General features: G+C 23.5%; 1 protein-coding gene across 5 annotated transcripts in view; it reads left to right on the top strand.

The window, feature by feature from the left end:
• The window catches only part of LOC122717162 (ankyrin repeat domain-containing protein 50-like), a 320,332-nt gene that overhangs the window by 152,538 nt on the left and 142,990 nt on the right, over nucleotides 1–24,804 (top strand). The gene's annotated exons all lie outside the window — the stretch shown is intronic.

The raw sequence follows: 24,804 nt of genomic DNA, 5'->3' as shown, positions 1-24,804 counted from the left end.
GTTGAATGAACTGATAATTGATAACACAGTTATACGTTATCATCATATTTCAAAACAAAATCACACCATTCCAAAACATTAAAATTCAACATGCAACATTCTTTAATTATCGATTCAAAAAAAGACTAAGACATTCTTTTTAGGAAAAACCGCTCAAAGGAGCGGCTAAATCACGTGAAACTTAGCCAAAAAATATCCTCCTTTATTTAACGAGGCTGCGTCCCCGTATTATTTCCTTGCGAAATTCTCTTTTCTTGGTCCCGCCGGGCACATGGTCTCATGCTCTGTTTAATGCAATTTCCACTGACCTTATCTGGTTGGACAGTTGTTCGGGCAGGAGAACAGAGCGGTTCCCGCGGGGAAAGGTCTCAACGGGTATCCCCACAGGCAATAAATTGGCGCTGCTCGAATCAACTTTTGAATTACGGCACGAGAGAGCTCGTTACGAGGGCCGGCGAAAATCCTGTTATCCGCGTTGCAACCGTAATGAACTCGTCCAAGACGAAAAGGAACGTTTACAGCGGGACGGAAGTCGTTGCCTTTCGTATTCGATTTACCGTGGACGGAGACCGCGTCTCGGGAAAACGTCTCGGTCGGTAATTAAAAGCTCCTGATCTAATGTACCGGCGGAAACATAGCTTGAGGTTTTGCCGTTTAACTCATTCGATTGAGACCGATGATTCGATTTAGGTTGGGCGTGGAACGGCTTCTATCTCTAAAGGGAAAAACTGTACTATAAATCGTAACGGTTGTTGTATTATCGATTACGTAGGATATTTGTCCCAAAATGTTCACAGGATATCATTTTAGTTTTCTCGCTGATTATAGATTTTTTTAAAAAATAGAAAAGGCAGATTTATTTATACGTATAACATGAATAAAATTTTTCTAATTTGATAATTAGATTTCGAATGTTTACGCAAAATAAAATTTTTATGATATGATTATGGAATGAATATGATTAAAGAAATGGAATTTAAGTTTTGTCTTAATTCAATTATTATTATATATCTTTTCGAAAAATCTTTTAGTGAAATATAATCTTATTTTGTTGCGATACAATATCTGATATAATATTATAGTTATATAGTAATTATAAAAAAATTTAATAATTTATTAGTATTAAAAAATATGTATTACATTTCATAAAATATATAAGAAAATATAAGAATTATTCCTTATTCATTGTAACAATGGAAAATAAAATAGCTAATTATAACATGCCTCTTTTTATATTCTAAAAGTAAACAATAATAAAATTATTTTATTAAGTGCAAATATAACATTGAGTATAAAAATTATTATATACTTATTAAAATTATTATTTATTGAGTATATATATTATTATTTTTGAACAACAAAGAATTTTCTTTCTTTTTTTTTGTAATTAAAGTATCCAATTAAGATAAAAGTTTTGATAACATAATTTGTTTTTCCTTATCACTGTTCATTTTTTTTTCCTGCGCAACTTTTGATCTTTAATAGTGCTCTCTTTTCTGTTTCCCAAAAGATTTCGAAAAGTTTGTAACATAAAAATATCATTTAGATAGCATTTAATTCACGTACAGTAACATATTCTTTTAGAATCTATAATAATTGCCTCATGAATTTCTTTATTTTCATTATCATTATCTTCATTATTATTTCTCTTTATCTTCATCAAAATAAATCCCTACTAATACGAAATTAAAATAAACAAAAAAAAAATGAAATTCCATTATGAAATATACAAAATTAGAAATATACGAAATTATTTCAACGAAAAACTTTAAAAGTGACTACAAATATCCCAGAGCAGCAATCTGAAAAAAAGAGACAGGGAGTCGAAATCGTAGCGTGTCGAATTCATTATCGATACCGCAGATATATCGGCTGATTTCGCATCGAACGTTCTCGAACGATCCGATAAGTTTTGCAGTTGAATCTGCGAAGTTAAGCGGATTGGGAGAACCGGGAAAGGATTGCCCGCCACACGCCCTTAACTTTCAGGCCCGTCGAGCTCAATCTGTAATCCGATATCGATTGAATTCCTCTTCGATTTTTCTCTCTCTTTCTCTGCTTTTCTCTTTTCTACCTTTTTTTTTCTTTTTCGTTTCATTTATTTTTTTTTTCTTTCTCCTTCTCTCTTTCCTATTTTTCTTTTTTTCTCTCTCTCTCTTTCTCTCTCTCTTTTTTTCTCGTTTTTCCTAGTTCGACAGCGCGCAGTTGAACGACCCTCGAACCTCTGTCGCGCGACATCGAACGCCGAACGAATCTCGTTTCGTCTCGTTGCGACAGCTGCTTCCTTGCCTCGAAATCGAATCGATCGAATCAGGATATCCGCGTATGAGGGTGAATTAATTGATACCCGGCTCGGAAAAGTGTGAACCCAGGGGGTCAAGCGGCCAGGATTTTAACGATAAAGGGATTTTAATGGGATTAACGCGGCGGAATCGAACGTACCCTGATCGACATCACCCTACCGAGAGGAAAAATGATATATCTTTTGAAATATTTTTTAGGGGGTTAACGTAGCGCCTTTATGTCGCGTGAGCACACAGTAGAACTTCTAGTTTATATGAATTCGTTGAGAACATAGTAATTCATATAAGTGAAAAATTTACGTAATAACGAGTGATCCGATTATTTCCATTGCTTATTGAGTTTTCGTTCGAATAAGTGGAATTTACGTTCACGTAAATGGATTCAATCGTTTAATTCAGATCTTGAGTCGTATTTAGATATAAAGTTAAAAACAATTGTAATTAATTTCTTTTTTTTATGTCGAATTAAACATTTTTATTAGAAAATTTAAAGATAAATATATGATAAAAATTTAAAAAAACAAAATGTTTAAAATATTAAGCGTTAAATTAAAATATAATAGTAGAAATACAATTAATCGGTTTCATTGAAAGATTTTGTAAATTTTTTAGATTTCTTTAAATTGTTTAAACGTGTTTGATTACGATTTTGTAACAATTTAATAGTTATATTCAAATTTGATCATTAAGCCGTTGAAAAAATAATTAATTAAGTAATAACTTTATTTAAAATACATAAATATACATAATTATATATAAGTATTATATATAACAGGTATAATAGTTGATCCACCCTTCGTATAAGCTCAGCTATTTGGCGCTATAATTATCTGTAGTTATTTTATTCGATGCTTTGAATAATAAATTATTGAAATAATTTATTGAAATAATTTTATTTTTAATCGTTAAAATTTTGCCTTCTTGTTATATTTATTACATTGATTGTATCTGTGTTTCGGAATTAATTCTTCGCAATTATCTTTTATTTTCTCTATCTCTATATCATTTTCTATCTCCCCTTTTCCTTTTTTAAATTTTGTCTTCTGTGATATCATTTTTACGCATAATTTTTAGTATTATTTTTACATTGATGTCTGTTTTCATTCAGATAATTAAAAACACGACAGTAATTCATATAATATAAATAAATTAAAATTTTATTAGAATCTATATAATTTAAATAATTAGATGCTCACATAAACGAAATTTTACTATATATCATTACTATATATCATTTTACGTATTTATTTAGAATTTTTTTATTTGGAAAAATATAATAATTATGAAGAATGTGAAAAATTTTCTAGATAAGAATATTTGAAGTACATCGTAATAGTCTTGTTATTTTATTGCTTAATAATTATACGTTGTTTTTTCTTTAAGGAATTGTTTTTGCTGTTTTAAGGCAAAATATAATATTATTTGTAATTTATAAAGTATATAGTATATATATATATATATATATATATATATATATATATTATTATATATATATATTATATATATATTAATACATATTTCAGATAAAAATTGAATTGCTTCAAGCATATTCTGATGTTATTCGATATAAACATAATTTTTCTTTTTTTAAAATGAAATCAAATAATTAATAATATATTATTAATATATTATATAGTTCTTTATTTTATATAAAAATTATTTCCATTAAAAAATCGTTTGTTTAGAAAATATTTTAAATTGAAATTTATAAAATTTATTATAATATAAAAGAAATAGAAAACAAAATCTTCTTTGTTCATGCTTTTCTTATCATAAATTGAAATATTTTCTTTCTTGTCATGAATTGAAATATTTTCTAAATTAAAATCAATAATTTTTTATTGTAAGCTGCATTAAAAATTATATGACTCTATCTAATAAAATGTAAATCATCTTCATATAATGTGTCTATCTATATAATATTATATTTATATTCTATCTATATTAATATTATATAATTTATTTCTTTATAATAAACATCTTTTTAAAAATATTTTTTTAAGTAATAGGATTCCTTTATATTTTAATGTTGCGAATTAAAATGACATACTAATAAATCAGTCATTAATTTGGCGATTAGTATCATTAATTAATTCGCTCAATATATTAAAATTCCATTACTTTTTAAATTTACAACCTGATTTTCAATAAATCTTTTCTACAGAATCAAAAGTTATCTAATATAATTACTTCAATAAAATAAATTTTTATATCTTATCTTACCATGTCACATTTTTTAAAATAAACATAGGATATTAATGTATTTATAAGATATCTTTGAAAAATTGATTATAAAAGAAAAAATTGATATATAACTTTTGTATTTATCTTTATTTCTAAAATCAACTTTCTAAAAGTTTTTTTATTAATATATAATATTTTTGATGAATAATTAATAAATAATTAATATCTTGTATATATTGTATACATATAACATATTGTATATATATTGTATATATATAATATTAAATTATAAATATATAATGCATCATTCTTAACATTTTTCTCTCTGATTACATACATTTTCTCTTTAATAATTATAAATTTGTAAATAAATAAATTTTGTGTAATTTCTTTATTATTTCTTTATTAATTATGTATAAAACAGATTTTATTCTACTAATAAAATAAAATAAATTAAAATTCAATTAAATCTGAAACTGAATTAAATAAAGAGTTCTCTTTCATTTTTTTAAAAATTCTTCGAACTTATATATATATATTTTGAGAAATTTGTATGGAAATATTAATTATCATTAAGAATTTTTTTTCGAAAAGTACATTTGTGAATATTTTAAAATTTATTTAATAAAAATTTCATAGAAACAAGTTGTTTCTATGAAAAGAAAATTTATTAGAAAAGATTTCAAAGATTAAATAAAACTACCAAAATTGGTTTTATTTAACAATGTAATATTATATTATATTTTATTTAACAATGTATATTAATAATACGTATATTTATATAAAATAAAAAATATAGATATTATTAAAAATATAAATAAATATTATTCAATAATTTTATTATATTTCATTGAATTATGGTAATCAATATTTATTCATTATGGGCTTTTTTTATATTTTTTATAACATTGACAAATAAAATATTTATTAAACACATTTTTTTATAATAGAAAAACTTTCTTTTTGTTCTTATATTTTATAACCTTCAAATTAAAAATTTATATTTTTAAAAAATTTTTTTTTCTCATCAAAATGAATATTACAATATGAATATTTTTAAAAATTTCACTTTCTATATCAATATATTGAACAGTATTTTTATGAGAAAATATTTATTTATGAGAAAATTTTAAAACTTTTTCGAATCTTTTTTTATAATTAAATTTTGCATAAATAAATGTAGAATGAAAATTCTTATCAAAGATGTTACTTAAAGTTGTGACTTGAATCATTTCGCAAGAAAAATTATCATCAATAGCAAAATAAAAATCATTTTTAAAACCCACATATCCCATATATTATGAAACAAGAAATATTTTCATTACTTCCAATGAAAATCCGACACAAATCGATTTTATTATTATTTCTTGCAAACGATTATCGTTACTCTTAAGTCCCGATTAAACCATTACGTATCGTCGAACAGACGGGCCGATCATAAAAATCGGGAAAATATTAATTAAAACTGCATCGATTCTGTTTTCATTATTTTTATAAATCTTCGTAATTAACGACCGATATAAAACGATTTACCTTGAGACATTGCATAACTATTCAGTCTTTTCAACAAGGGCTTCCAGCATCTTGTTGGATGAACGAATTTATTCGGGTCGCGATTATTATGCAATGCGGCGCGGATGCGTTTAAATAATTGCAGTTACCTTTTAGAAAGTGTCTCCGTGAGCATTTATGCAACAAGGAGCACCGGAATGTCGCCGGTTCTTCGAATCTCTCCTCGGTCTTTTTACGACCAGTGGTGACGCCGATGCGACCATCGCGACCTCTTTATACCTTAGTGTCTCCATTTTTATCTTGAAAGTGAAATTATAATTCCTTTCGCGATGATTTTGCGTAAAAAAGATGGAATTAAAATTTTAACAAAGGATTAGTTAGATCGCATGATGTGAAATTATTACTTTTGATATAATCGAATTTCGATCATTTGAATCTTTATAATTCGAAAAAGACTATAAGTTATAAAAGTTATAATTTTGTGCATCTCTTCTGCTGTGAAATTTTAATAAATATTTAGTCGAAATATCTTTCTGACTTATTTTAATTAATAATTATTTGTTACGTGTCCAGATATATATCTGGAATTCTCTGCAAGCCGAAATTTATTTCTATAAATCAATCTTCTAACTCAGTAATTCTATCTCAGTAAATCACAGTAACTTTATGAAATATTCAAATATCAATTATTCCTTATTATCTCTTTTTTAATTATTATATCTCTTTTTATTATTATATCTTTTTAATAATTAGAATTGTCTCAAATAAGACAATGTAAATATAATATAAATATAATATAATAAAAATATAACATAATAATTATTTGTTATTTTTCTGCATTTATGCAAAAGACATGCAAAAATATAAAATATAGTATATTTTATGATATTTGAAGAATAAAATAAATTTCTATTTGAAGTTCATTTTTCACACAAATTTGATTTTACATAAAAATCCACTGTCTAATAATAACAAATATTTTGAATTCTTAATTTTAAATGATATGATTCTGAAAAATTATCAAGAAATCACGATTATAATTTTTATTAAAAGAAAAAAGAATATTTTTGAACAAACAAAAGTAAAATTACTTTAAAAACATATACTTTTAAAAAAAAGTTTAAAAAAATTCTTGTTCAAAAATATTAATAAATTGTTCAAAAATATTAATATTAAAAAATAAAAAAAATTCACAAAAATTAATTTCTTTTGTTGGCATATAACCTTAATGATTTTTTATCTAACAGAATAAATTTGATACATATATATAAACAATGTTTTTAGATTATGACAAATTCTTTTAGTTCTAAAAATATTAATTTCTCGAATAAAATTTTATTTTTAAGAGACTAATTAGACAGTTATTTAAAAACTAATTTAAAAACTACAATTTTCGTTACACAGTTGCAGCAAAACGACATTTTTACTCGCTATTTATTTCTTAGTTATAAACTTACCAGAACATCTTTTCATTGTTCACCAGTATATACCTTCAGACACAACAAGTTTGAAAAACGTCCTCATATCGCGAACAGTTCCATTTGCAGGTCCTACAGTAACATAAATAAGGTTGACACAGTTACGAGTTCTCCTTTGTTCCCTTTCGTAAAAGCTTTCCATCGTCTTCCATACACCTGTCTCTACAACGTATCCCGAAAGACGGTGAAAGACCGACCTCTCGAAGAATCTGTAATTTCTTGTTGGTGAGGGACAGACGACACTTGGAAGGGGAAAAAAGGCCACTGTTTCCAGCGATAAGTTGTTCGTGTCAAGATTCATATTTCCGGTGCGCAACGCGAATAACACATGGCCTTTTCTTGCGTATTTCCGGCAGACCGCTGGTATTTCTGTTTAATAAAAGAATAGTGATGTAATCCTCGGCGGAAGTGTTTTTCATATCTTTCCTCTTTGTCGAATATCAATCAATTAAAATATAGCTATCTTTTGTAGATTCTGTAGTGCGTTGACAATAATCGTCTCGAATACAATGTAGGGAAAAGACATTTTTGTTTCGAATAAGATACAAAAAAAAATTAAAATATCGTTCTATTTTTAATTGATAATATTGAAAATATATATAGTACTATTAACATATTCTTATATTATGTACATCTCGTGTGTTATTCATCAGTGCATAATAAAATTCGTCGAATGTGTACGATAAAAATTGACGAATTTATTATTCACAGCGAAAAAATTATCGATGCAGTTCTTAGATATAATTTAGTATAATATTTGTACACCAGGATCACCATCATTGTTAATAAGAGTGTATGAATATATTGATAATTGATATTACAAAATTTTTAGAAAATTAGAAATAGATAATACACAATATGATCCTAATATTTTTCTCGTTTCATACATATTGAATAATTTCAGTGGCTGTTAATCTTTTTCTAAAAGAATGTATTTTGTTCTTTTCATAAATTGGTTGTATTGAAAAGGATATTTATGGAACAATGTAATAATATTAACATTATTTCTTTAATTATTATTTTTTTAAATATCAAAATTAGTTGAATAGTTTATTCGTTAATATTGAAAAATTCTTATTTAACAACATATCCATAGCAATATTAACATTAAACTTACATTACTTTAAAAACAAAAATATTCATAAATTAATCAGAATTAACAAAAATAATGGATAGAATTCTATTTATTTAATTAGAGAACAAGACATTTAATAATTCCATGGTCTGTACGATCTATGAATTAAACTTATCGTCCATTTGACAGCGTTGATCTGATTGACAGTTCATCGGTATCGACAATATGCCAGAACAACTATCATCCATTTAAGGTCAACATCACGCAATCGTCAAAAAATGTCATATCCGTCATAAAATTACATTGTAAGTAAGGATATGGAACGATTCAAATTATTTGAATTTGTAAAATAACAGAAAATTTTTATTTCAATCTGATTTGAAATTTAAAAATTCTTGAAAACTTTGATAAATTTAAAATCTTATAATTATTATCAGAAAATTAAAGAATTAATCGAAGTTATCTGACTCTGACTTAAGAACAAAAATGAAAAAGTAAATAATTGAATCTATTAAGACTTTAAAAATTTCCAAATCTTCAAGATGATCAAATGTTTTTAAGAAGTTTTACGTTTATTATTATTTATTATAAGTGATTAAAATTATATCAATTGTGAATGGCATTCAAATTTCAAAATCTAGAACTTTTAATAAATCTTGGAAATCAAGATTTGCAAATCTTTGGATAGCTTGAATTAAATGAATTTTTCATCGTTTGCGTAGATTCAAAACTATTCGAAAAATTTCAAATTCTAAAATCTAATTAATTAGTTAAAATCATTAATTAAGACACAATAAAAAAATAAGACACAGAATAAATATCCTTCGTGTAGTCGCTTCTTATGTCTTACAGCATAATAGTCGGGCAGATGTTGATTGAAAAAAAACGAGTTTCAATTTTTCAAAATAACATAACAACTTTTAGTTGTTTGCATATGAATAAGATATCATATATTTCGTAATAAGATGAAATAATTAAACACTCGTTATCTTGATGCAGTCAATAGTATTTTGATCAGCAAAACATTGAGATTAATAAAACGGTGCAATCGTATCAATGCTAAGCTACTATCGTTAATAAAAAACGCCTATAATATCTCTAATAATAACTTTCAATAAGAAAATTAAGAAAAATACAATACAAATACAATATTAATATTAATATCAAAAGAATAATAAAAATTTTCAATATAAAAAAAATTTCCAAACAATCGAATATCAATAATATTTCAATACTAATAAAAAAGTATAAAATATAAAAGTATATTATACTTATACAATTATACTTATACAATTACCATACAATTATCATTAATTACATTTTGATTTACGATTGGGCACATATTTTTTTTTCTTTTTTCCTAATAAAATTCAATGCAAAACAGTGACGTTGATCCAAAAATACGATTGGGTTGCGTAAACTGGAGCAGAATAGAAAGGGATTGAAACTTTCTTTACGCTATTCTACATTTCCGTCAAAGAAAGATATATCAATCGATTAAGCTCCATTTGCAAAGAGAGAGAACACTCTTTACCGGTCGGTAATTTATCGATCGTCTCGCGTTTCGTAAATCGAAACGCATCCAGCTACAGTTACGCATCAGGCTTAGCACCCTGCGTAATAAGCCATACTTTGTATTACTTAAGCTCAAGAATCCGGGATCTTGACGATAAGCCTGATTTACGAGGGTTACCAACCATCGTATCGAACGTCGGACAAACTTTTGCTTCCTTCTACGATTTTCTTGCTTCTTCATGGCCGATGGAATAAATTTTCAATCTTGATGCGAATACCACAGTCGTGCTGATGTGTGTGGATCGGGGAAACGAATGTTTCCAACCTGTCTTCCGCTGTTGATTAGCCGGGAAATGGAGAGGAACCGGGTAATGTCTTTTCTTGCGTGCCGCTAAGAAAAATACAAGAGGTGGAGATAACTGTGAAGCGTAGTGTTGCCAGTGTACTAGGATCAGGGGATTTTCCCCCACGGTAAATTAAGACCTCCAGCCGTGTTGTGCGATCGAACCATTGGACAAACATTTCGCTCTCTCTCTCTCTCTCTCTCTCTCTTTTTTTTTTTTCTCTACTGCTCTGCCTCTTAGGTATATCGTGTTGGGTTCCTTGGATCTGATTTCGTTTTTCATGCGACGATATTGGTGGTCTCTTTTACTGTAGATAAAACTATACCATCTATAAAATTATTAACTTAGGATAGAGAGTTTAACTTTTCTCTATTTTAACCCCGGATTAAGTTTCATTTTTTTTTTCTAGATTAAATATTTAAAGACAAAAATTTGCTTAAGTTACAATTATAATTAAGAAGTAAAGTATAAAATTATATATACAAAGGAAAAATTTTATTTTTATATACTGTATATAAAATTTATATAGAGAAAATTAATATATTCATAAAGATCAAAATAAAAATAAAAATTACAAAAATTTGCATTGGATGAAACGAAACGATAACAGTATGATGAAGATAAAACTTTTTCACTCTATCTCTTAAATTGCTAAAATAAAATATAACTTTCAATCTGATATTTTTATACATCAACTTTTATGATATTTATTTATTGATTATGTATGATATATTATTAAAATATTATTATATTACTATAATATAATATTAAATAAATAATATCAAATAAAACTATCAAAAAAAATATGATCATTTTATGATCATATTATCAATCATTAAAATATTTTCTAATTATTAGGTTAACATATAAGTAAAATAAAATCAACCAAAATAATCTTATTGATCAATCAATACGAAAGTAATAATAAAATTTTATAAATTGTTTTACATATATGAATTGTATTTCATATAATGTAATATGTAAATGCAAATATTTAATAAAATCCGAATCACTATAGAAAAAAATTTCTTTGGGTTATTTTAAAAATTAGAACAAATTCTAATTTAAATTTTTAATCAGGAAACTCGGATGGATAGTAGCTTTATTATTGCATGAATAATTTGATTTTATTTTATTAGGAGTATAAAAATTTTGTCGACTTTCATAAATGAATAAATTTTATTATTTTAAAAGAATAATTTATTTAATCAATAAAAGTTGATTCTCAAATGACATGTAGATATTTAGATTTTTTTTTTAGATTTCACAGTTACCATATATCACATCTACGTATACATAAATAATTTTATATTATATTCACATATACATTATTTTATATTTCATATATACATTCACAATTTGAGATACTGAAAGATTAAAAATTTTACATTATTTTCGATTATGCGTGAAATTGGGATTTTTAATCTTTTTATTATTTATAATAAATCTTAAATATATGTATATATAAATATATATATAAATCTTATATATGTAATTATTTTTTTCCATCGATGTGTCAGTTATTAAATTCTTAAAGTAAAAAAATGAAAATGTGTAATTTTTCAAAACTTCGAAATTTAATAAATAATGATTGAATAAAACTATATAAAATATAAGCTTATAACTATACTTTATATAAAAATAATATATAGGATATATGTATATTTAAATATTATACGTATATAATAACTTGTATATGCATATATAAGTATATGTTTAAAGAAATACATAAAGTCTTTGTGATGTGCCAGAATTTCTAATTTCAAATTCACCTCGCTTTTTTTTTAAATTATTAACAATTTAATATAAAATTAATTTTTTTTTTATATATGATAATAGATTAAATAGAAAAAATCTGTTATAAAAAATTATATTATCATTCATTGTATATGTACATCGTATATATTGTATATCATGCAATTGTATAAAAAACATATATATATAATAAAACACGTAATTATTTTGATTATTTTTTAAATAATAATTGTACCGAAAAATATTTCACTTAATAGTTGAATAATTTTAAAAGACATATAATTTGATGTAAATAATTATTTTTATAATTAGATGCACAAAGAATATATAAATATTCAATATTCAATATTCTTTATAAAAGGAATCATAAATTTATTATTTTTAATTATCTTTTTTCATTATATAAAAGACCAGGAAAGCATGAACGAATTATCACGTCACATGTTCTTTATCTTTCATACAGTAAGTTTTATAAAATTAAAATATCTTAACTAATTTTTCGACGTAAATTAATAATTTTTTATAATGAATATCAAGTTCATTAAAAAAATATATATGCTTAAAAAGAAAATCTTATCTTCAAATTTCGAAAACTCGAAATTGGCCATCGAAATAGCGTAAATTCTAAAATCTTAAAATATTTTAATAATAAATAGAAATAAAATTTAATTTATTTTAATTTCAAATTTAATTTATTTAAATTTGAAAGACAATCATATCTGAAGATTAAAAAGTTTTTATTATTATCTTCAATTTCAATATAGTATAATCTAATATTAACGATAAAATTACCTACTTTTAACGTAGCATAAAAAATTAATAAAAAAAAAAAAAGTAAAGATTGCTTATATCATATCCGCGTTAATCTAATAACACGTACAATAAAATTTCAATCGATTTTAATAAAAGCTTAATAAAGGCTTAGTTCCATTATTTTTAGATACCTTTTATCAAAAGTAAATTCGCTTAAGTTTCAATCAGCCGAAATCGATATATTTTTATCGTCTGTCGCGACGACTCAGAACATTTCTCCCTTCCTTCTTCCTCCCTTCCCCCCCTCCCTCTATCTTTTATTTCCTAATTAAATTCCAAGATAAATTAATTATCATCCGGAAATTCGAGGCCAACTCTTAAATAAATATCGTCGTACCCAAGAGATGTCCAGTTGGCAGACGACGATGTTCGACTTCCTAATGTGAGTCCTCGTTTTTTATCCGGCGGACTCGTTTTTATCCGGGCCGAGCGGAAGATCTCGTTTCCCAGAGAAATCTCTTTGCACGTATCCCGCATTAGAAGATCCAGAAGAAGAAAGTATCCTTGAACATGGTGAACATTCGCGCGATACTGCTCCATGATTTAATTATTTCAAGCGGATCGTTCTGGATTGGAGAATTTTTAGTAAATAAGTTTCATTACGAGGTACAAGGAAATGGAGTGTCTTTTAAGTAGATCTCTTTATTAAAGCGAATAAACATTTTCTTTCTTTTTCCGTAGAAGAGGATTTATTTGCAGATAATTCTGTTTTTTTTTCGTGGAAATAATAATGAATATTTAATTTGTTTTTTGTGTCTGTGAATGAGACTAGACTGACTTTGGAAATGATTGATTAACAATAAAAATTCTTATATTAATTATCTAAATTCTATAATACATGTTTATCTGATATTATTGATAATTATAATCGTATGTATTTTAATATCTTGATAATAAATAAGGAGCGAAAAAATGTCTTATTCCCCGTTCCTGATTCCAATTAATTGTAACATGAATATAAATAAATTAAATCAATAAATTAAAATATTTGTTAAACTAAATTTTAATAACAAATGAAATTAAATGAAAATAATCTTATAATTATATAATGTATAAAAAAAAGTTAAAAATAAAATTATTAGATTTTTTTATTAAATTAAAAATTATTTTATTATTATAATTATGATAATAATATAAACTATTTCTTTATTCATTTTTCATGCGCATTGCACTAATTTTTCATTTGAATTTGTTTACAAAGAGCAATAATATTCTTTATCGAATTTTCTCTGTTGATTATAATATTACTCTGCTTCGAATATGCTTTCTTGAATTTAAATTTTAAATTTTAATTAAAAGCTTAAAATTGTTAAATGACCAATATCTCTTATAAAAAAAAAACAATTACTTGCAAAGGGAATATTTATATCATAACTTTAAATCAATAAAAAAAAAATTATTTTTTTCTATATACACAATTGTTTTATTATATACACGTCTATTCTAAGTATAATTTTTCATCATAACACATTTAAAATTTGTGTTAATATCTATTACATATATTTTGAGATATTTAACGTTTTATATTCGTTTTATATCCTATACGTTTATTGTACAAAAGACTTTCTACAAAATATATATTTTGTCGAATTCAAAATTAAAACGATTATTATATTGTGCAATTAGAATTAATCTCTGAAAGCCGATTACAATGAGTATTCACAGATATCTATATGAATGTCGATTAAAATGGGTATTAATGAAAGAATTTAAAATAAGAAATTTAAAATTGCAAATTACAAATTACAATTAAAATTACAAATTTAAAATTGATAATATATCGTATAGCTAGAATACAATTAAAAAAAAAAAAAAAAAAAAGATTCTTTTATTCTTTTATTTTCTCTATCTATCTTACAGTCACTTAGAAAAGTATTTAGATACTATCTTTTCTAGAAAAATTTATAAGATATTCAAAATCTTAATTTTAATGAAAATACATAGAATTATAAATTGTTTTGGAAAAAAAATCTTTTTGATTTCATTTAAGAATATTTTTTACAACAGAATAATACAATATTAAAATTTAAAATTTTAATAGAAATACGAAAAAATATATTTTACGTATACATATACATTTAAAATTTTATTATTTCATTGCGTAGAATTACAAAATTAATTAAAAAAAATGAAAAAGACATTTAAACTTTAACCCTCCAATTTTCTGAATTTCTTTTATAAAACCGCAAAATGAAATTTTTGTTTTATCATAACAAGACTTCTATTACGATGTAAAAAATTCAAAATAAGTGTCGACAAAAGAAATATTTTCAGCGAGAACTTATTTCTTATATTAGAAACATTTTTTTTATATATTTATTGAAAGAAATATTATTATTCAATTATAAGTAAATATATTTCTTAGAGGCATAGTTGATGAAATAATGACTCCTGAATAATCACTTAACATTGTTAAGCTAACCTTAAAACTTAATATGGATCTTTTTCATAAAAAACAAAACAATCCTATCAAGAAAATAAATATTAAGGATTATATTTGAAAAATTATCATCATTGATGCTAAATAAATTTTCGACAATTAAGAAAATATTCTTCATGCAATTTCACGAAAAATCTAACAATAAAATTTTAAATGATAAAGAAATATCTAAAAAAAAGTTTTCCACAAAATCCAATATAATGTTCATTAAAAATATTATAATTTTTGAAAATATATAATGTATAAATATAAAATGTTAATAAAATATATAATAATAAATATAAAATAATAATAAAATATAAAATAGAAAAATAGTATAATAAATCAGAAATTTGTACATTTTGAAAAAAAACAGAAAAAACATTGGAAAAACAGAAAGTATTTAACAGAAATCTTAAAAAATATATTTATTACTGTGAATTCAAAAGAAACAAATATTTTTTTTTAAATATTTTCTATCTAAGATAAATTTTCTGATATATCTGTCCAATGTATATAATTGGTTTTACTATTGTATTATTGTACATACATTTGCATTGATTATTATTATTATTATTATTATGTATAATTACTAATTGTCTTTATCCAATTTTGTTCTTGATAAAAAGATTATATTATAACTTAAATTATTTTCTTTTTATTCTATTTATTCCATATCAGACTGCGTTTAACATTTATTAAAAATTCACATTTCAAAACTCATCTTGAACATTTTATCAAATTTTACATCTCAAAGGCTACGTTTAACGAAGCTCAAATAATATTTATTTTCATATTCAATTTTGTCTTTGAACCTTCTTACAAATTTCTACATAAACTGAATTAATCACTTCTCGAGTGTAAAGGGTTAAACGTTGCAACGAATAATTTTCCCAAAACGACTGGTACACCTTAATATCGAAATAGATTAAAGTAAACAAGTAGCGTTCCTTAAGTTGTCGTCAACAGCGGGGAAGAAGAGTGATGAAAAAGGCTGTTAAGTGTTTTTCGTAGCATTTACATCGCCAACAACCCTCGCCCTCTCTCCAAACGCTTTTCCAATGCTCTCATTTCTTGCTCGAGTGTACTTTCGGCCGAAAAATTGGCCATTCCAGGTACAAGTTGATTCGTTTGAAGAGCAAACTGGTAATTTGAGGGATACATCTTTGGTGCAAGATTGATTGTAAATGAGATGATGAAAAATAGTGAGAGAATTGTTGTTGGATAACTTGAGGGGTAACTCGAGAATGACAGTGAGCAAGATGGATGAGATGAGAGTTTTTTCGAAACATATTTAAGAGAGAGATTGGATGAAACAACGTATTACGAAAGTGATACTTTGATTAGAAGTATTCAATCTTCATGTTTTTAATCATGAATAATTCATGTATAGCGTAAATATTGTTTTTATTTGCATTTCAAGTGATCGAAATCAAAAAGATAAAATTTACAAAAAAATAAAATTAATATTTTTCACTTTGGATGTACATAACGGATGATTCATGTGTGTACAAAAAGAAAACATTGTTTTCATCCGCATTTCATCCAAAGTGAACATTCAAAATGACTGATGAATCAATTTCTTTTGATAAATAGGATGGACGATTCATTCATAGGGAAACAGTAGTGACTAGATATAAACTTGTTCAATACAAATGAACAGAATAACAAATATTTATGCACTTTTGTGCTAGCAAAAATTGAGAATATCTTTCCATGGAAAGATGAATATATGAAAATATTTTTTAAAGATATATCGAAATTATAAATATCTTTAAAATAAAATTGAATATCTGAAAATTATCATAATACAAATAAAAAAGCATATATACGTAAAAAATTGGATTTATCTTAATACTTAATTAAATAAAGGATATATAGGCCAAAATAGAAATAATTTGAACTAATTGATATTTTGAAAACTAATGAATTGAATTCAATCATTGAACAAATATAAGTGTACTCCAGTTTTCATTTTTCGTATTCGATGTTCATGAATCTCCAAAACCGTAATGAATATCCAAAATAAACAAGTGTATTATGTTTCTTGAGATTCGTTTTAAGAAAATCAGATTTCACGCTTCACTATCATAAATGATTTATGTACAATGAAAGATATAAACATTTGCATTTCGTCCAAACATTAGTAGAACATTGCTGATTTTTATACAGCTAAAACAAGTTTAGATATTCAATATGTAATTTTATATAAAATTTGCAAAATGTTAATAATTTTATTATATAAATTTACTTATATATAATTATAATATTATATAAAATATTTAATAAAAGTTAAAATATTATATAAAAGTTTTTTCATGTTTTTTTTTTTTTTTTTTTTGATAAATTGTTTATCTGAAAGAATCAAAAAAGAAAATATTCTAGAAGACGTCACGTAATATATTGCTTCAATATCATATTCGATATATCATATCCTTATATTGCTTCTACAAAATTAACTATTCAGTATTATTCCAGCTTTCAATATTATATCAAAAGTTTCATTCAAAATATGATTAAATTTATTTATAATATTCGATTATTATGTAAATAAAATTAATATCAGGAAAAAAAAGTATATAATATATTCGTGTATATCGTTTATGAAAAATATGTAAAACATAGGTGATATAGAAAAATATGTTGCTTGCATAAAAATCTGTAGTCTAGTAATCAGTAAATAAAGTTAAGATTCTTTATTCATACTCTTGATAAATTGCATTCATAGCTCTAAAAGCTCACACTCAATTTATAGAATAAAAAACTTTATTTACCAACACAAAACAAACTGCTTTCAAACTTTTGAACTATAGTGTACTCCTTATATATGCTCCTTTCATCTTTCACATTTATTATGGATGAATCATCCGTGATGCACGTTCAAAGTGTAAAGTGTAATTTTGCCTTGATATCTTGAAGATGGTGAATCTTCTTATGATGAAACTATATTTGTTTTATCTACATAATCTATCTATATAAATATATATATATAACAATATATGAAAATAAATGTCAAATCATATGTAATATTAAATCGAAATAAGTTTATATGAAATGTTGATGGATGATTAAACATTTTTTTGTTTCAATTTAAATTTTATTTTATGCTTCATTTTGTATTTTGTCAAAACTTAAACTTAATGCATATAATGTAAAACATTAGATATGTAATTTCTCTAATATAATAATATAATAATAATATAGTATAATATAGTATTATACATATTTCCAATTTTATTGATATATTTATAGAAAAGAAATTACCGAAAATTCATAAATAGGATATCAAATAATTGTTAATTTTTAATTTTGCTAATAATTGATTAATTTTAATCAATATACTTTTAAGATTGTTATTTTTATTTTTTAAAAAGAATTATTTTTAAATTTAAGGATTATTTTTTTATTTTTAAAGCATCTGTAGTATATAAGCTTGGCATTTTTATTGTATAAATATTGTAATAATATTATCATATTTTATATATAATTTAAGAAAAAGTTAATAATATTGTAGTTTATATTTATACACGAATATCTTTTATTGAAGCTTTCAGTATGAATTTGAAAGAATTTTGCTTTCCAACGTAGCACTGCATTAACTTCTTTCAGGAATCAGAAAACTCACTGATATTGCATGTGTGCCTTAATAAAAGATCATAAAAATCCAAGCTATGAAAACCTCAAAGAAGTTATGAATATCCGTATCCCATCCAACACAACCAATTTATAACAAAAATGAAATACATTTTTTTGAAAAATAAGAAATAAAATAAATGAATAAAATAGAAAATAAAAAAAGAATAATTACTATATACTGTTATAAACAAATAACTGATCTTTCTAACGACATTAATTGGAACAATATTTTAATTTTATTATTATATTATTTTAAAAATATTTTTTAATCTTTCCTCTATTAAATACCTTTATTGTTTTTATTGTTTGTTTTATTTATTAATTCTTTGATGTTTAATGGTGTTTAATTAAAAATACATTGATATTATTAAACATTAGACAATTATAATAGTACTCAGCCAATTTTTGCATTTTGTGCATCTAGTTATCGCAAAGTAATCCTCATCTGGAATTGAAATTCCAATTTTTGAAGCACGCACAGATTTCTAAAATTCTTAATATGCATCGTAAAACAAAACGTTATTTATCTCAGAAATATTTTTCTCTCTCACTTCTCACATTCCAGTAAAACGAACGAAATCGAAAAAAAACCATTAATAATTTTTAGAACATTTATTTCTCTGAATAACTAACTTTATTTACTACATTTTCCTTATCCACCATCAAAATTAATCTCTAAACAAATAATTGAAATTAAAAAGTTTATTTTCATTCTAAGTAAATATCTCATTCCATAAAAATAAAAAAAAAATTATTCAAATTTTTCAAATAACAATATTCAAAAATTAAAAGATCGAAAATAATAAGACTGGTAAAAGTGTTTCAAAAATATTACGAACAATACAAGGAAACGAATAAGAAGGAAAAATATTCAATTTCTATCATCATAAACCACGTTCCATCGCATCTAATATCTCAATATTTTACGCAAATCCTTCAACGAAAATTCCTAGATACACTTTGGGAATAAAAGAAAGGAACGGGATTAACGAAGAAACATTTTTAGATCCGCGAGACCCTAAATAAAAGTGTTTCCCCGGCCATTAAGGATTGCGCTCAGCGCGGAAAACAGGGAAAAACATTTGGATAACCGTGGCGTTGATGACGTTTCCGCCCCGTGTACATCTATTAACGCCGCCATTTGCACGTATAATGTTCCGTTTTACCAGACTTTTCATTTCCACGCGGATTTTCCACGACACGGACCCTTCTTGCTTTTCCTCTCTCTCTCTCTCTCTCTCTCTCTCTCTCTCTCTCTCTCTCTCTCTCTCTCTTTCTCCTTGAGGGTAAAATTACGTTTTAATTCAAACGTGGTAACCGGTGACGGACACCAGAAACGCGTGTAATATTTTTCGAGATGAGGGATCTTTTTATGCGGGCACAAAGACAATATAAGTCGTTCCATCTCTTTTTTTTTTTTTTATCTTTATATACTGAGATAGTCAAAAATTTAATAACGGTGTTATCAAATGAATGTCGCTTCTTATGTGTTGGCTTGTTCGAAAACAATTTGCGAACTTGCACGATGATAATGGACGAAAACAATCGTTAAATCTCGAGGTTCGCAAACAGTTATGAATTGTGAAGAGAATAAATGTTAAATTAACTAAACGAACAATCAAGCAGATTGTTTTTATCTTTTGGGAGGTTGAAAATCTGAGAGATACAATAGTTCACGAAAGTATACACTTATGTAAATGAAACTATTAACATGGATAAAAATATCAGATTGCGATATGTATAAGTCACGAAAATATTGTTGTGATTATATAAAATATATTTATATCAGAAAATTAATTTTTTTTAATTGAGTATTTTTTTTATTGAAAAGGATGAAGTGAATTTTTAAAGTTTCTTTTCATTTTTTTAAAAATATAATTTTATAATGATGCGAGATTTTAAAATTTAAAATCACAAAATGTTTAGATTTTAGTATTCTATCATCGTGTTGTAAAAATATAGTATTTCAGACAAAATAGTATTTATAAAAAAACGCTTTGAGAATTGATTTCCATAAAAAAAAATTACTCCATGTATAATTCATTATATTATGTATAATATAAATATAAATTATATTATATATACATATTATATATACATATAAGTTTTTATTAAAGTTACATGTATTATTATTTTAATTAATATAATATTTAAAATACATGTATGTGGTACAATATAATACAGTATAATATTATGATTAGATTAGGTTAAGTTAAGACTAGGATTATGAAAAAATAAATTAAATATGTATATGAATAAATAATGAACTGAGATTAATTGTGTATTATTCGAAATTAGAGAATTAGAAAATTAGAGAATATTATTTTTGGAATATATAATAAAATAAGTTATTGAAATAAATTAAAAAATTATAAATTATAAATTTATAATTAAAATTGTATTTATTAATACAATTGAAAAATTTAACTCGTTAACAAAAATATGATCAAATATCATATTTATTTGCACATAAATATAAAATATTTCCATTTGATAATATACTTTAAAAGAAAGTTTTATAAAAAAAAATTATTATATATATCCAATTACATTGTATTTTTAAATTAAAAAATTCACTTAATATGTATAATATAATAAGATAACTTATCAAAAATGTAATAGTTATTTTAAACTTTCATTTGCCATCTATATTTTTGGTTTTCTCTAATTTTCGCCTTTTTTCGGTTTTAATCATTATTGAATTATATTTTAATTATTATCTTCCCACTCATTTGTTCAATCGAAATTCTCATAGAATTATTTAACAATGTGTCGAGATAACGAATATAATGGGGAGAATGGAGTGAAATTATCGATTCTGCGATTCATATGCTGATCTGAATTACGTAATGGAACATTGAGATGTAATGGATTTAATAGGTTTTCACGTTTTCATAATTTCATTTATTATAATATTTGTAGCTGAATTTTAATTAAAAAAAAAAAGAAACAGATATTTTATGATTTAATTATAAAATATAATTAGTTTTTATTTTAAAAAGACAAAATTTTGAGATACTATATAAAGAATCAAAAAAAAAATTGCTGAATTTATCTAATTTTTTATCGAAAAACAGTTTTTAAAAATAAATATTTTAAAAATATCCATATATCACGAATATAAAATTTTTTACATTAATGATTTATAATTAAAATTCCATAAGATATTTTTCAGAGTTTTTCAGAGTTTGAATTCAGTTCATCAGAATTTGATATTGCATATTATTATATAGTAAAAGTTGGATAATTGTACGAAAATTGAGAACCAGGAATTGATGAAATAGTGAAGTCGAAATTTAATCCCATGGTTCGATCAAAATTCAAAGCCAATAGAAAAAGATAAATGAAAAAAAAGAGCGAAAATTCAGAATAAACATATGAACGAATTTTTCTGGTAAAAGAAATCCACACTATTTGAGCAAATATTATAAATCTTTTCATGCAATTGTTCGGTTTTTTCTATAATATTTGACATCACTGCTCGCACCATTTTATAAATATGTTGCTTTCAAATATTAAAAAATGATTACTTTGTTATTGTTATAAAATTATTTTACGATTGTAGAATAATTTTTTTTTATTATTATATTATTTGAATACATTTTATAAATTATAAATTAATATTGCTTGCAATTATTGTAATAATTAAAATTATTTTGTCTTCAATAAAATATATTTTATTTTTTTACAATCAGTATTATTTTTTGACAATCATTTGCAACATTATGAAACCTACTATTATAAAATATCACCATTAAACCAAGAAATAGTTCTTCAATTTTCTTCAAAACGAGTGACAATGAATAATTTTTTGAAAATTTTCGAAATGCGAAATATTTAAATTTTCGATATTTTTAAATATTTTGAACAGAAGAAAATTTCCTACAAATAATAAAGTACTTATTTCTTTTTAGATTATTATAGAATCAAGTTAGGAAATTTCTATGAATATTTAAATTTCAAAAAAGATATATACATATTCAATTGGTTCGATATATTGATAATCAATAATCATTGAATCAAACAAAGAGTACATCATTTTTTGATGGTTGAATACCTCAACTAGCGACAGAATAATAAAACGAAAATCGTCTGTCATGGCTGTACACGTTTCCAATTGTATCTACCACGATTGTAACCGTACTGCTTTGATCAAAACAAGCGCAGTTCGCTTCCTGAATGAAACGATCAATAAAAATATGTTTCGATCTATTTTTTACAGGTTTGAACAATATCGATTTTTTATCAATACTCTATTTTTAATAAATCTGTAAAATATATTATATTTCGCGTCTTCTTTTGAATTTTGAAATATTTTTTAATCAAAATGAATATCAAATAAAATTTAAATGTTTCGATTTCTTTCGATATAACTTCAATATAAGAAAATTATATATTTTAAATTTTAATCTTTTTAAAATTTTGATTTGAAAAAAACGAATTTAAATTTAAATTGAAATAAAGCAAGAAATAATAATATGATTCTTAATTTTATATTTCGTTTAAGAAATTAAATTAAATTGTTCAAAATTTAGATAAACTAATAAAGTTATGTTATAAAAGAAAAATAAATTTCAATTAAATTTATCTATATATTATATAGATTATCTATATATATTATAAAAATATATATCATTTTATAAAAATACATAATATAATAATATATTAATAAATATGTTATTTATATTATATATTTATAACTTATAAATATTATAATTTATTTATCATAAATATAATATATATATTATATTATAAATATTATAAATATATATATTATAAATATAATAAATATAAATAAATTATTTTTTTAGGAATTTTCATAAAAGAGAGAGCAATATGAACAATAATTCTTACCAATAATAATAAAAAAATAATTTTTTGATTATGTTTATTCGATTATTAACAAAAAATATTTAATTCTCTTTTTCATACATTCTAATATCTTTTATGGTTTTCGAGGGCCAATATATTTTCACGTAATTTCGAAAATTTTTAATCCATATTTCCATAGAGCTATATTATATATAAATAATATTCACCACAAAATTAAAATTATCATCATATTATATTACATCATATTATATTATGTTATCAAAAATTCCACTCAAGAAGAATTTCAATATCTGAAACATCAGAAAATGAGTTTTGAAACTCACATTCTATACTTATTTCAATCTTAACGCTCTTGCATAGTTTAACGACATTCTTAAATATCTTCTTTTATAATTTTCGAGAGCGAATATATATTAATACATAGTTTCGAAAATTTTTAATTTATATGGAAAATATAGATAATCGATTAAACTTATTTATATTATTATTATTATTTATTAAATATCGATTCTATCTACCTTTTATCAAATATATTTCTATTTGACTTTTTAAATTTTTTAATTTACAAAAAATATTTATTTCTTGGATAGGCAAAAAAATTTTGCAATTTTTTGCAAATTAAACTATTATATTCATTATTAACATCTAATATAAATATACTTTGTTTTAATAGATAAAACATTATAATTTATTTTTAAATATTTTTATTATAGATATGACAATCACGAAAGAATCAATTGGCCATTAGAAAAAAATTATAAAATTAAAAAATTATAAAATTATATTACAATTTCTGATGTTTCAATTTTTTTCAATTTAAAAATATATACATAATAATAAATTTATAATTTATATTATATAATTCATATAATTAATTTAAATTTAATCAATCTCAATTTCATTTTATAATTTTTCTCCATTTCAAAATTTTAATATG

This window comes from Apis laboriosa, unplaced genomic scaffold (assembly GCF_014066325.1).
Source record: "Apis laboriosa isolate Shangri-la unplaced genomic scaffold, ASM1406632v1 scaffold104_cov149, whole genome shotgun sequence".
NCBI classification, from domain to species: Eukaryota; Metazoa; Arthropoda; class Insecta; order Hymenoptera; family Apidae; genus Apis; species Apis laboriosa.
The sequence above is the reverse complement of the archived record's forward strand: the minus strand, read 5'-3'. Positions and strand labels throughout refer to the sequence as shown.